The sequence below is a fragment of the Pseudophryne corroboree genome, chromosome 6 (assembly GCF_028390025.1).
Source record: "Pseudophryne corroboree isolate aPseCor3 chromosome 6, aPseCor3.hap2, whole genome shotgun sequence".
NCBI lineage: Eukaryota > Metazoa > Chordata > Amphibia > Anura > Myobatrachidae > Pseudophryne > Pseudophryne corroboree.
In genome coordinates, this window is record NC_086449.1 from 509,526,756 (window position 1) to 509,539,238 (window position 12,483).

Genomic DNA, 12,483 nt, shown 5'->3' on the forward strand with positions numbered 1-12,483 from the left:
TAGATTGTTTCATAGGACCGCACATATCCTCCAGATTCGAGACACGGGTTTCTGCCTCTCCCACTCTCTCTCGTATGCGCTGGACTTCCTGCCGAAGCAGTGAGAGATCACACTGCACTTTCTCCATCTTATCTGAAAGACGCTGTTCCGATCCAGCTATTGCCTCCAGCACTTGTTGAAGGGATGGAGCTGAGAGTGTGTTAGGGGGTTCATCAGCTGCTGCAGACGGGGAGTAGGAGTGGGACGGAGAGGCACCCTGCGAAGCGGCCTGCGAGGCCCGTAGGTTAGGTGGGTTAGGTTGTCTGGCAAATTTCTCCAGCTTCGCCGCAGCCGTGCGCTGGCCGTCCCGAACCATGACGGACAGTAGGTAGTAACAAACACTCCGGTATAATCTCAGGTCAGAAGCGTAGAAGGAGACAGCAGCAATGAATGAATTTTAGGGTTGTAATAAGCAGAAACACATCCGCAGCTGGTCGCCAAAGTATTAGGCAAATATAAAAGAAGGCACTGGCAGCGTCTCAGAATATAGGTGAGAGCAGGAGTGATGCAGTTATTTAGTATGTAAAATGAGACAGCATATGAAGTCAGAGTATAAAATGGTCCCAGGAGGTATAAGTCACTCACCAGTTATAGACCAGGCAGCCTTTAAGTGAGAGTATCCCCTCTTATGACTGGGAACAGCAGTTCAGAGCAATGGGGCCGTCCATGCTGCTTATCCACGAAATGGCCGCCACACACAGTGCCCTCTTCACCCTTCCAGGAGTTGCTGGGTGCGCTCCGGAGGTCAGGGCCCCAATCTGCAGTCCACAAGTATGAGGACGACCAGCCGTCGTCCCCCCACCGCACCGCGGCGTCCGGCGGCGACAGCGGGCCGTCTCTGAGGCCCCGTGCGCAGCGCGGCTGGGAATCTCCAAAATTGAGGCCGGGGATCCGGAGGAGGTATAGGCCGCAGATCCGGAAGTGTGTCTCCTCGGCCGTACAGACCCCGGGGAGAGCGGGGAAGTCGCCTGCCGGTGCCCTGCACCGTAGGGAAGGAAAGCAGGGTAGTCAGGCACACCAGAGGGGGTCAGGATATTACATGAGGATGTTTAATCCAGGGAGCTCCCGGGATCTGCTTCCTACTCCTGTGCTGCCGTGGCCACGCCCCCCCGAAATCTGCACTTTGATGGAACCCAATTTCAGGCCTGCATCGACGCCTGCCTGCAAAAAATGGAGAAACCGACCCAAGTGAAACTCCTCCGCAGGAGCTGCTGTGGTTTCACACCACGAAACATACTTTCTCCAAATACGGTGATAATGTTTCGCCGTAACCTCTTTCCTAGCTTTAAGGTGAGTGGGGATGACCTCCCCGGGAATACCTTTCCGAGCTAAGATTTGGCGCTCAACTTCCACGCCGTCAAACGCAGCCGCGGTAAGTCCGGAAACACGCAGGACCCCTGCAGTAACAGGTCCTCTCTTAGAGGAAGCGGCCAGGGATCTTCCACTAGTAATTCCTGAAGATTCGGATACCAGGCCCTCCGTGGCCAATCTGGAATGACGAGTATCGCCTGAACCCTTGTTCATCGTACGATCCTCAGCACCTTTGGAATGAGAGGAAGCGGAGGGAACACATACACCGACTGAAACACCCACAGAGACACCAGGGCGTCCACTGCACTGGCTTGGGGGTCCCTTGACCTGGAACAATACCTCGGAAGCTTCTTGTTGAGGCGAGATACCATCATGTCTATCAGAGGAATTCCCCAACGCCTTGTCACTACTGCAAATACCTCTTGCTAAAGAGCCCACTCTCCCGGATGGAGATTGTGTCTGCTGAGGAAGTCTGCTTCCCAGTTGTCCACGCTCACGTGCTGTTCCGCCCAGCAAAGGATTCTTGTGGACTCCGCCATTGCCGCCCTGCTACTTGTTCCGCCTTGGCGGTTTACGTACGCCACCGCTGTTATGTTGTCCGACTAGATCAGGACAGGGAGACCCTGAAGAAGGTTCTTTGCTTGCAGCAGGCCGTTGTAAATGGCTCTCAACTCGAGAACATTTATGTGGAGACAAAATTCCTGGCTTGACCATTCTCCCTGGAAATTTCTTCCTTGCGTGACTGCTCCCCAGCCTCGGAGACTTGCATCTGTTGTCAGCAGGACCCAGTCCTGGATTCCGAATCGGCGTCCCTCTAGAAGGTGAAAGCCTTGCAGTCACCACAGGAGAGAAATCCTGGCCCTGGAAGATAGACTTATTATCCGGTGCATGTGCAGGTGAGACCCGGACCATTCTTTCAGCAGATCCCACTGAAACACCTGGGCATGAAACCTGCCAAACGGAATGGCTTCGTAAGCCGCAACCATCTTCCCTAGTACCCGAGTGCATTGATGAATCGACACACTTGTCGGCCTCAGAAGCTCCCGGACCATGGTCTGGATTTCGAGAGCTTTGTCCTCCGGAAGAAACACTCTCTGTATCTCCGTGTCTAGAATCATGCCCAGGAAGGGCAGCTGAGTGGCCGGGATCAACTGAGACTTTGGCAAATTTAGAATCCAACCGTGATGTCGCAGAACAGACAGGGAGAGATCCACATTTCTTAACAACTGTTCCTTGGACCTCGCCTTTATCAGGAGATCGTCCAAGTACGGGATAATTGCTTGCAAAGGAGGACCATCATTTCCGCCATTACCTTGGTGAAAACCCTCGGGGCCGTGGAAAGCCAAAACGGCAACGCCTGAAATTGGTAATGACAATCCTGCACCGCGAACCTCAGGAAGGCCTGATGAGGAGGGTATATCGGATGTCGACTGACGCTATAAAATCCCCCCCTTCGAGTCTGGAGATCACTGCTCGAAGAGACTCCATCTTGAACTTGAAAATTTTCAAGTATGGATTGAGGGATTTCAGGTTCAGAATCGGTCTGACCGAGCCGTCCGGCTTCGGTACGACAAAGAGGCTCGAATAGAAGCCTTCCCCCCGTTGGGACGGGGGAACCAGCACAACGACCCTCTGTTGACACAGCTTTTGTATTGCAGCAGTTACCACTTCTCTTTCTGGAAGAGAAGCTGGCAAGGCCGACTTGAAAAAGCGGTGGGGGGGGCATCTCCTGAAACTCCAGTTTGTACCCTTGGGACACTATGTCTAAGACCCAAGGATCCAGGGCCGATTGAAACCAGACCTGACTGAAGAAACGGAGACGGCCCCCCCATCGGTACGGACTCCCGCAGGGGAGCCCCAGCGTCATGAGGTGGTTTTGGTAGAGGCGGGGGAGGACTTCTGGTCCTGGGAGCCCGGCGGGCGACTTCTTTACCCTTCCTCTACCTTTTGAAGCGAGGAAGGACGAGCCCTTTCCTTTTTTGTATCTATTAGGCCGAAAGGACTGCATCTGATGATGGGGTGCCTTTTTCTGTTGTGTGGGGACATAAGGAAGGAAAGATGACTTACCCGCAGTAGCGGTAGACACCAGGTCAGCAAGGCCGTCACCAAACAAGACACTACCTTTAAAAAGGGAGAGCTTCCATATTCTTCTTGGAGTCGGCATCAGCATTCCATTGATGAGTCCACAGCGCTCTCCTAGCCGAGACTGCCATGGCATTGGCTCTTGATCCCAAGAGGCCCACATCCCTCGCCGCATCTTTCAGGTAATCTGCAGCGTCCTTGATATAACCAAGAGTCAAATGAATGTTATCCCTATCAAGGGTATCCATATCAGAATCCAAATTCTCAGCCCACTTAGCAATAGCACTACTCACCCATACCGACGCTACCGCAGGCCTGTGCAATGCACCAGTATTAACGAAAATGGACTTCAATGTCATCTCCAGCTTGCTATCCGCTGGATCCTTAAGAGCAGCCGTGTCAGGGGACGGAAGCGCCACCTTCTTGGACAATCGGGATAAAGCCTTGTCGACATTTGGAGACGACTCACATTTTTCCCTGTCATCAGAGGGGAAAGGATACGCCATGAAAATTCTCTTGGGAATCTGCCACCTCTTGTCCGGTGACTCCCAAGCCTTTTCACAAAGAGCATTAATTTCATGAGAGGGGGGAAACTTCACCTCAGGTTTTTTCCCTTTAAATAAGCAAATGCTTGTGTCCTGCACAGCAGGTTCATCAGAGATATGTAAAACATCTTTAATAGCCACAATCATGTACTGAATACTCTTAACTACCCTTGTGTGTAAAGTAGCTTCATTGAAATCGACATCGGAATCAGAGTCCGTGTCGGCATCCGTAGCTACCATCTGGGTAAACGAACGTTTGTGACCCTGGAGGGGTCTGCACCTGAGTCAAAGCATCTTCCATGGTTTTCCTCCATACTTGTGTCTGAGACTCAGATTTATCCAGCCTCTTTAACAATAAGGCCACATTTGCATTAAGTGTACTTAATATAGTAACCAAATCAGGCGTCGGCTGTGCCGACAGAGTCATATCCAAATACTTTTCTGCGCCCCCAGTGCCTTCCTCCGGGGAGGAACACTCAGCCTCAGACATGCAGACACGTAGTATCGACACCCACACACACACACTGGCCAAAACAAGGGGACAGACCCTGGAGAGAGAAACACAGAGGGAGTATGCCAGCTCATACCCCAGCGCCCATATATCACCCAACATTAATATATGATGATAGCGCTGCCCTTAATGATAAAAAAGCACCAATATATCTGTGCCCCCCCCCCCCATTTTGCTCCCTTTTACTTGTAAGGAGCCTGAGGTCCCGGGCCAGCGTCTCTGCAGCGGCTGTGGATAGGAGAAAATGGCGCTGGTGAGCTGTGCAGTTAAGCCCCGCCCCTTCCCGGCGCGCTATAGTCCCGCTAAAATTCAAATTTTTATGCTGGCGGGGGTATGAAATACGGTGCCCGTGCACCGAATATGCCTGTTTGCCAGCCTCAAATGACCCCAGTAACGTGCTGCCCAGGGCGCTCCCCCCCAGCGCCCTGCACCCTGTGAGTGCCGTTGGTGAAGTGTGTGGAAGCATGGAGCGCAGCGCTGTACCTCGTTACTGAAGTCTTCTGCCGTCTGATGTCTTCGGATCTTCTCATACTCACCCGGCTTCTTTCTTCTGGCTTCTGTGAGGGGGTGACGGCGCGGCTCCGGGAACAAGCAGCTAGGCGAACCAAGTGCTCAAACCCTCTGGAGCTAATGGTGTCCAGTAGCCTAAGAAGCAGAGCCTTTAACTAAGAAGAAGTAGGTCTGACTTCTCTCCCCTCAGTCCCACAATGCAGGGAGCCTGTAGCCAGCAGGTCTCTCTGAAAATAAAAAACCTAACAAAAGTATTTTCTAGAGAAACTCAGTAGAGCTTCCCTAGTGTGTGTCCAGTCACTCCTGGGCACAAAGTCTAACTGAGGTCTGGAGGAGGGGCATAGAGGGAGGAGCCAGTTCACACCCAAAGTCTTTTTAGTGTGCCCAAGCTCCTGCGGATCCCGTCTATACCCCATGGTCCTTTTGGAGTCCCCAGCATCCTCTAGGACGTAAGAGAAATAGGATTTTAATTACCTACCGGTAAATCCTTTTCTCGTAGTCCGTAGAGGATACTGGGGTCCACATTAGTACCATGGGGTATAGACGGGTCTACTAGGAGCCTTGGCACTTTAAGAAATTAATAGTGTGGGCTGGCTCGTCCCTCTATTCCCCTCCTACCAGACTTATAGTAGAAACTGTGCCCAAGGAGACAGACATACCCTGAGAGAGGATTGAAAGGCCAGTGGTGAGATTCGAACCAGCACACACAAACCAAGAGGAAAGCCATGCTAACCAAACTTGAACAGGAACAGCAACAGCTGAACCAACAACAATACTTATCCATGTAACTGTGCAGGAAACACGAAGCACTGGGCGGGCGCCCAGTATCCTCTACGGACTACGAGAAAAGGATTTACCGGTAGGTAATTAAAATCCTATTTTCTCTTACGTCCTAGAGCAGGCCTGGCCAACCTGTGGCTCTCCAGCTGTTGTAAAACTACAAGTCCCATCATGCTTTGCTACAGTTTTGCTATTAGGGAAGGCTAAAACTGTGGCAGGGCATGCTGGGATGTGTAGTTTCACAACATCTGGAGAGCCACAGGTTGGCCAGGCCTGTCCTAGAGGATACTGGGGTCCACTTTAGTACTATGGGGATGTACCAAATCTCCCAAACTGGGTTGGAGAGGGCTGAGGTTCCTGCAGAACTGATTGACCAAGTTGAAGGTCCTCAGTTGTCAGAGTATCGAACCTGTAGAACTTAGCAAACATGTTCGAACCTGACCAAGAAACTGCTCAGCAGAGCTGCAAAGCCGAGACGCTCCGGGCAGCCGCCAGGTAGAACCCACTGAACTAGTAGAGTGGGCCTGTACAGATTTTGGACATGGCAAACCTGCCGTGGAATAAGCATGCTGGATAGTAAGCCTGATCCAGTGTGTAATTGTCTGCTTTGAAAAAGGACACCCAATTTTATTGGGATCATAAAGAACAAACAGCGAGTCCGATTTTCTGTGATGAGCTGTTCGCTTTACGTACACCTGCAAAGTCCTCACAACAGAAAGGTACATAGACTTATTCGCCGTAGCCTTGAATAACCAAGTATCCAGATCCTCTCCAAAAAGGGCCTCACCTGTGAATGGTAGGCTTTCCACGCCTTTCCTAGAATCCGCAGTCCACTGTTGTAGCCACAAGCCCCTGCGTGCTGACACTGCCATAGGAGTGGTGAGTGCATTGAGCAAACCAATTTTCTTTATGGCCTCCACCATAAAGTTAGCAGAGTCCTGAATATGCTGTAGGAGTAAAGTTATCTCCCCCCTGGGCAAGGAATCTAACCCGTCAATTAGATCCCCCTCACACTGTCTTCCGCTACAGTGGCCCGTTCAGCGCATCATTGCACATACCCTCCCCGCACAGCTACGTAGTAGGCACTGCAGGACACTTCAACCGAGGACGCTCGGTTGTACCAGCCCACGGGAGAGGTAACTCTATTTTATCATCATCACTGGACCATATCAAACAGCACGTGGAGTTTAAACTTTGATTTACGGGACTGTTTTGCTTGTGCACTACAACCTTTGAATGGATCATTCATGCACATTCAATCTAATGATGAAAATTATCCACATGCAGGACCTAATGTAACTATTTACAGTTAATCTTATTTGTTACTCTTGCCGTTCTCTCAGTTACATTACCTGTTTAACAGATCAGTGGGTAACCGGTTACCTTTTTTAGCAGTCTTTGAGTGACACTAGCTCATTATCAATTAGTGTTTTTAGTGTATTATATACTGGTGTTAATTATTTTATACACTTAATAAATTGTCTTTTTACACTTACGTCAGCTCTCTATTTTTTAATCTATTTCCCTGTTCCATTGCGCAGCCGTTTTTAACTTCGTTCCTGTTCTTAAGCAAGTGCACTGTGCTTGTAGGTAGCGCATTTGATAAGGGGAATATAATCACACCTATTTTAATTCCCAGAGGCGCTGTTAAGCAGTTGTTCATTCTTTTCCGTCAATTAGATTACCTGACCATTTAGCAATGGCCCTAGTGATCCATGCACAAGCAATAGTGGGTCTCTGGGCACCCCAGCAGCAGTGTATAGGGATTTGAGAGTGGTCTCAATCTTGCGAGCAGCCGTGTCCTTTAAGGATGCTGCCCCAGGAACAGGTAAGACTATCTTACGTGACAACCTAGATACCGATGCGTCCACAATCGGCGGGTTTTCCCATTTCTTTCTATCCTCCAGAGGAAAGGGAAAGGATGAAATTAACCTTTTAGGGATCTGAAACTTTTTGTCAGGATTGGCCCAAGTTTCCTCAAACAGGGCATACAATTCCTTTGATGCTGGAATAGTAGCTGAGGATTTATTTTTTACATTAAAATAAGATTCCTCATCCACCTCCACCTCCTTGTCAGGAATGTGCAGGACTTCTCTAATAGCTTCTATCAGGGCCTGTATTCCCTGTGACAGGGCCGCATCTCCCCCACTCACGTCCACTTCACTCGTCCTCTGTGTCTGATGTATCGTCATCAGTATCAGCCTGCTTGATCTGGGCCAGAGTACGCTTTTGTGGACAAATGGCAGGCATGGTATGGGACTTAATCTCTATTCATCACGTCATCCAAAGATTGTCTTAAGTATTGCATCTCTTTCTCAGTATGTGATAATTTATTAGAAATATTTGAGATCATCCCTTTAATGGAATCTAACCATGCAGGTTCTGACCCATTAGCCTTAGAATGTGTACTATTCTGGGTACATGGTAGCGATTCTCCCGGGGGAGGGGACAGACACTCTTCTGTGCAGGAAACACAGTGCCTGGACATGGTAATGTGAAGAACACACACCCACACACAGAAATGTGAAAACACAGTTTAACCCACACAGAGCCCGCAGGGAGACACAGATGATGGAGCCAGCCACACTGCACCCTTACAGCTAAAGTAAAACTCAGCTGGGTCCCCAAACTAAGCTCCTTAATAGGGCTTAGTATTCTACAACACTCCCTTCCCCCTTACTAAGACCCCCTGGTACCGCTGAGGAGACGTGGAGTCTTTGCGGAGGAGCTGCGCTTCCCTGTGATTCCGGTCAGTGTAAGCTGCAGAGGGAAAACGGTGCTGGTGAACTGCTGGATCCACTCATAGTGAATCCCCGCCCCCATAATGGCATGCGGCTTCCCGTTTTTTTGTTATATTGGCTGAGGTGTTTTTCATGCTTACCGCGGGATAGAACCCCGGTAAGTTGTGCCAGTGTAGGGTAAATTAAACAGCTCAGCTCGCCCCTCACAGCGGAACACACATCCAAAAAGCATGCTGTACTGAGCCTTGGAGACGCAGCCTGCATGTCAGCGCTGCGCTCCATACCCTGATGCCGCCATTACAGCCAGCGACCCGCTAACCGGGATGCCGGCCATCTACTCACCACTCTTCTTACTTCTGGCTCAGATAGGGGTGGCAGCGTGCTGCGGGACTGTACGCTCGCCGTGGTGAGGCTTGCGAATAGGTCTCTCAGAAGCTATGTTCTGTCAGCGGGGGAACGGGACCATTAACCCTATAGGAGGTTGGGCCGTTTCTCCCTCTAAGTCCCATGAAGCAGGCTGGCTGGTGCCAACCAGTCCTGCCTGAAAAAAAACAAACAGAAAATAAATGCAGAAAACTCTTCAGGAGCTTCCCTAAGCGTGATCGGCTCCTCCGGGCACATTTTCTAAACTGAGTCTGGTAGGAGGGGAATAGAGGGAGGAGCCAACCCACACTATTACATTTCTTAAAGTGCCAAGGCCCCAAGTGGACCCTTCTATACCCCATGGTACTAATGTGGACACCAGTGTCCTCTAGGATGTAGAAGAAAAATAAAAAAGATAACATTGATTTTCCTTAAAACTGTCTGAGTGGTGTACTTAAAATATTCCAGCATCCATTTCCATTAATGTTTGTAAATAGAAGAAGCATACATAATAGGTTAAAAGCTTTCTATTTATCAGAATTAATTTCCTGTTGTACAACGGAGCCAGAATTACTGAAATAAATTAATGTAAATGTTTCTCGACAGTGCTAATGAGTTATCTATTTGCCACATCTAATCAATACAGTCAAGGTATTGTAGCATGGAATGCAAATGTGCATTTTCCAGGAACAGGTGGAAAACTAAAATAGCAGCTGGTTTTACAAGAAATGCATGCTTCTGAAATTATTGTTTGCAGCAAAATACAAAAAATACAATTAAAAGCTTAAAAAAGTAGTAAACAAATAAAGTGTATGAGCTAAGTAAGTACTTTAACTAAATAACTTGCATCAAGTTTGCTGCATATTTTTATTATTATTATTACTACTGCCAACTGGGCCTAATTCAGTAAGGATTGCATTTGCAAAGCTCCTTAGCAGTTCAAATGCAGGATGCACCTCCTTCCTGCATTCGCGATAGCAATACTGTGATCAATGCGATCGCAGTCCCTGCCCTCGCCACTCTCGGAAAATTAGTGCAACATGTCCCTGTTTCCGGCAACGCCTGCCTCCCCTCCCCGAAAGCCTCTCTGTCTGTCTATCATGCAGTTTACATCCCTGCGATGTGGTTGCAGGACACATTCCGCACATGTGCAGAACAGGTCATGCACATGCGCAGTTTCCCGATCATCTGAAAACTGCGGGTTGGATCGCGTGATCCAACCTGAATTAGGCCCACTGATTTGGAGAGTGGAAAAAACAAAGCATACATAAAACAAAAATAAAGAAGGTAAACAAAATAAATGCAGCTATAAAAGAAAACGGCAGGAAGGGCAATGGCTCACGAACAATTTAGTGTACAACTGAGATAAGACCGAGTGTAGCTCAAAATGGAGACTGGGACAGTAGTGAGGGTATACATTTTGTTAGCAAAGGGGGTATTTAATTCTCTACACAGAGATGTAACTCCCAGGTAAGTGATTGGAGCTATTCAATTAACTACATCGTGTCTGGCTCTTAACCCGGGAGATGCCTCAAACAGTGACTAATTCCAATGTTTAGTAAACTGCATCTCTTGGGCTTAGTGCCGGGCACGATGCCGCTCCCACATCCGGTAACACCACGACTAACCCCAAAGCACTAGTTAGCACAGATTTCTGCTCATTCCTTCAGGAGGGTACAAGCCAAAATCTGCTGGTCGCGGGTTTATAGCATGATCAATTGAATAGCTCTGGGCACTTAGGGGGTAATTCCAAGTTGATCGCAGCAGGAAATTTTTTAGCAGTTGGGCAAAACCATGTGCAGTGCAGGGGGGGCAGATATAACATGTGCAGAGAGAGTAAGATTTGGGTGGGTTATTTTATTTCTGTGCAGGGTAAATACTGGCTGCTTTATTTTTACACTGCAATTTAGATTGCAGATTGAACTCACCACACCCAAATCTAACTCTCTATGCACATGTTAAATCTGCCTCCCCTGCAGTGCACATGGTTTTGCCCAATTGCTAACAAAATTCCTGCTGCGATCAACTTGGAATTACCCCCTTAAGTAGGGAGCTACATCCCCACAAAGAAAACTGAATTCTCCCCATAGGTTGGTGTAGGATAAGCTCAAATAAAGATATGACTTTTTAGAAAACGTCTACACATTTGAAGGCTGTAGAGTTTTAACAAATGTGGCAAAGAATGCAATGGGAGCAGAGCTGCCATCAGAAAATTATGGGACCCGGGACTGGTAAAATAAACCGGGCCCCTCACCTCCAAAAAAAAGATTCTGCCACACCGCTCCACCCTATGTGATGTCATACATTGTGACGTTACATATACGTGTAGACCTACAGGAACTGTTCACAGAGAGCTGATGCACAGGGAAGGCTTGTTTTAAGAAGTCCTCCCTGTACACCAGCCTGCTGTTGATTCACAGCCTGGTGGAGCTATACAGGTATTGGTGGTAGGAGCCAAGGGTGGGTCGCACTCTCTATAAGAGCCTGGGATACCAGTCTAGCCCCTGATGGCTACCCTGAATGGGAGTAGTAGAACCAGAGCTGTCTTTGTAGTCAGGAGTAATGGGCCCTACACACTGATAGATCCCCAGCTGAGCTGCCCGACGGTGGATACGGCCGACCCGGCAGCGGGAGGGGGTGCAATGAAGTTTCTTAACTCCCCGCGTCACCCGGCTCCATAGCAGTGCGGGCAAATATGGACGATCTCGTCCATATTGGCCTGCATGCAAAAGCGACGGGGCACCAGCGATGAACGAGCGCGGGGCCGTGCATCGTTCATCGCTGGTGCCTCCACACTGAAAGATATGAACAGTATCTCGTTCATTAATGAACAAGATCATTCATATCTTTCACTCATATCGCCCATTGTGTAGGGCCCATTAGAAGGGAATATCAAAGATGATGATGCAGGCCAAAGGAGTCAAGAAAAGTATGTGAGGAGGTTTGACATTTACAAAAGGGTGAGTTGATATAATTGACAGTTTGTGGGTGAGAATAAGGCACTGGAATCGAATGTAGGATATGTATAATAATTGAAAGAGTAGTGTGGGGGATATGGAAAAGTGGAAGTGGAAGCTCAGCCTTGTTGCTGTATTTGGGGTGCATTAAATTGAGGTGACAGGAATACCAGATAGGAGGCTGCAATGGTCAGTGAGAGGACATGAGAGAATAGATCATTTTCAGTTACATCTCAGGTAAGAACATTTTATCAATATTTCAGGAATGGAGACAGGACTGGGAGAGAAAATGGATATGACTTACATAAAAAATGATTCTGTTTCATTGTGTACACAAATTACCAAAACAGGTGTGGTATATTTAGTTAACATTCATTATGTCATCATTGAACATACCGACATGTTTATAATGATGTTATATAGACCATTCCTGCTATGTCAACATGTTTTTGCTGGGGTGTGGTTCATCAAATCGACAGTGTCTAGGTCGACAATGTTTAGGTCGACCACTATAGGTCGACAGTCACTAGGTCGACATGGATGATAGGTCGACAGGGTTTCTAGGTCGACATGTCTAAAGGTCGACATGAGGATTTTTTTTTTTTGGGTGTCGTTTTCTTCGTAGAGTGACCGGGATCCCAAAT

The 12,483-nt window shown here is 48.5% G+C and overlaps 1 protein-coding gene across 2 annotated transcripts in view; it reads right to left on the reverse strand.

The window, feature by feature from the left end:
* LOC134932743 (uncharacterized) overlaps positions 1 to 12,483 on the reverse strand; it is a 94,406-nt gene that overhangs the window by 81,198 nt on the left and 725 nt on the right. The window lies entirely within an intron of this gene.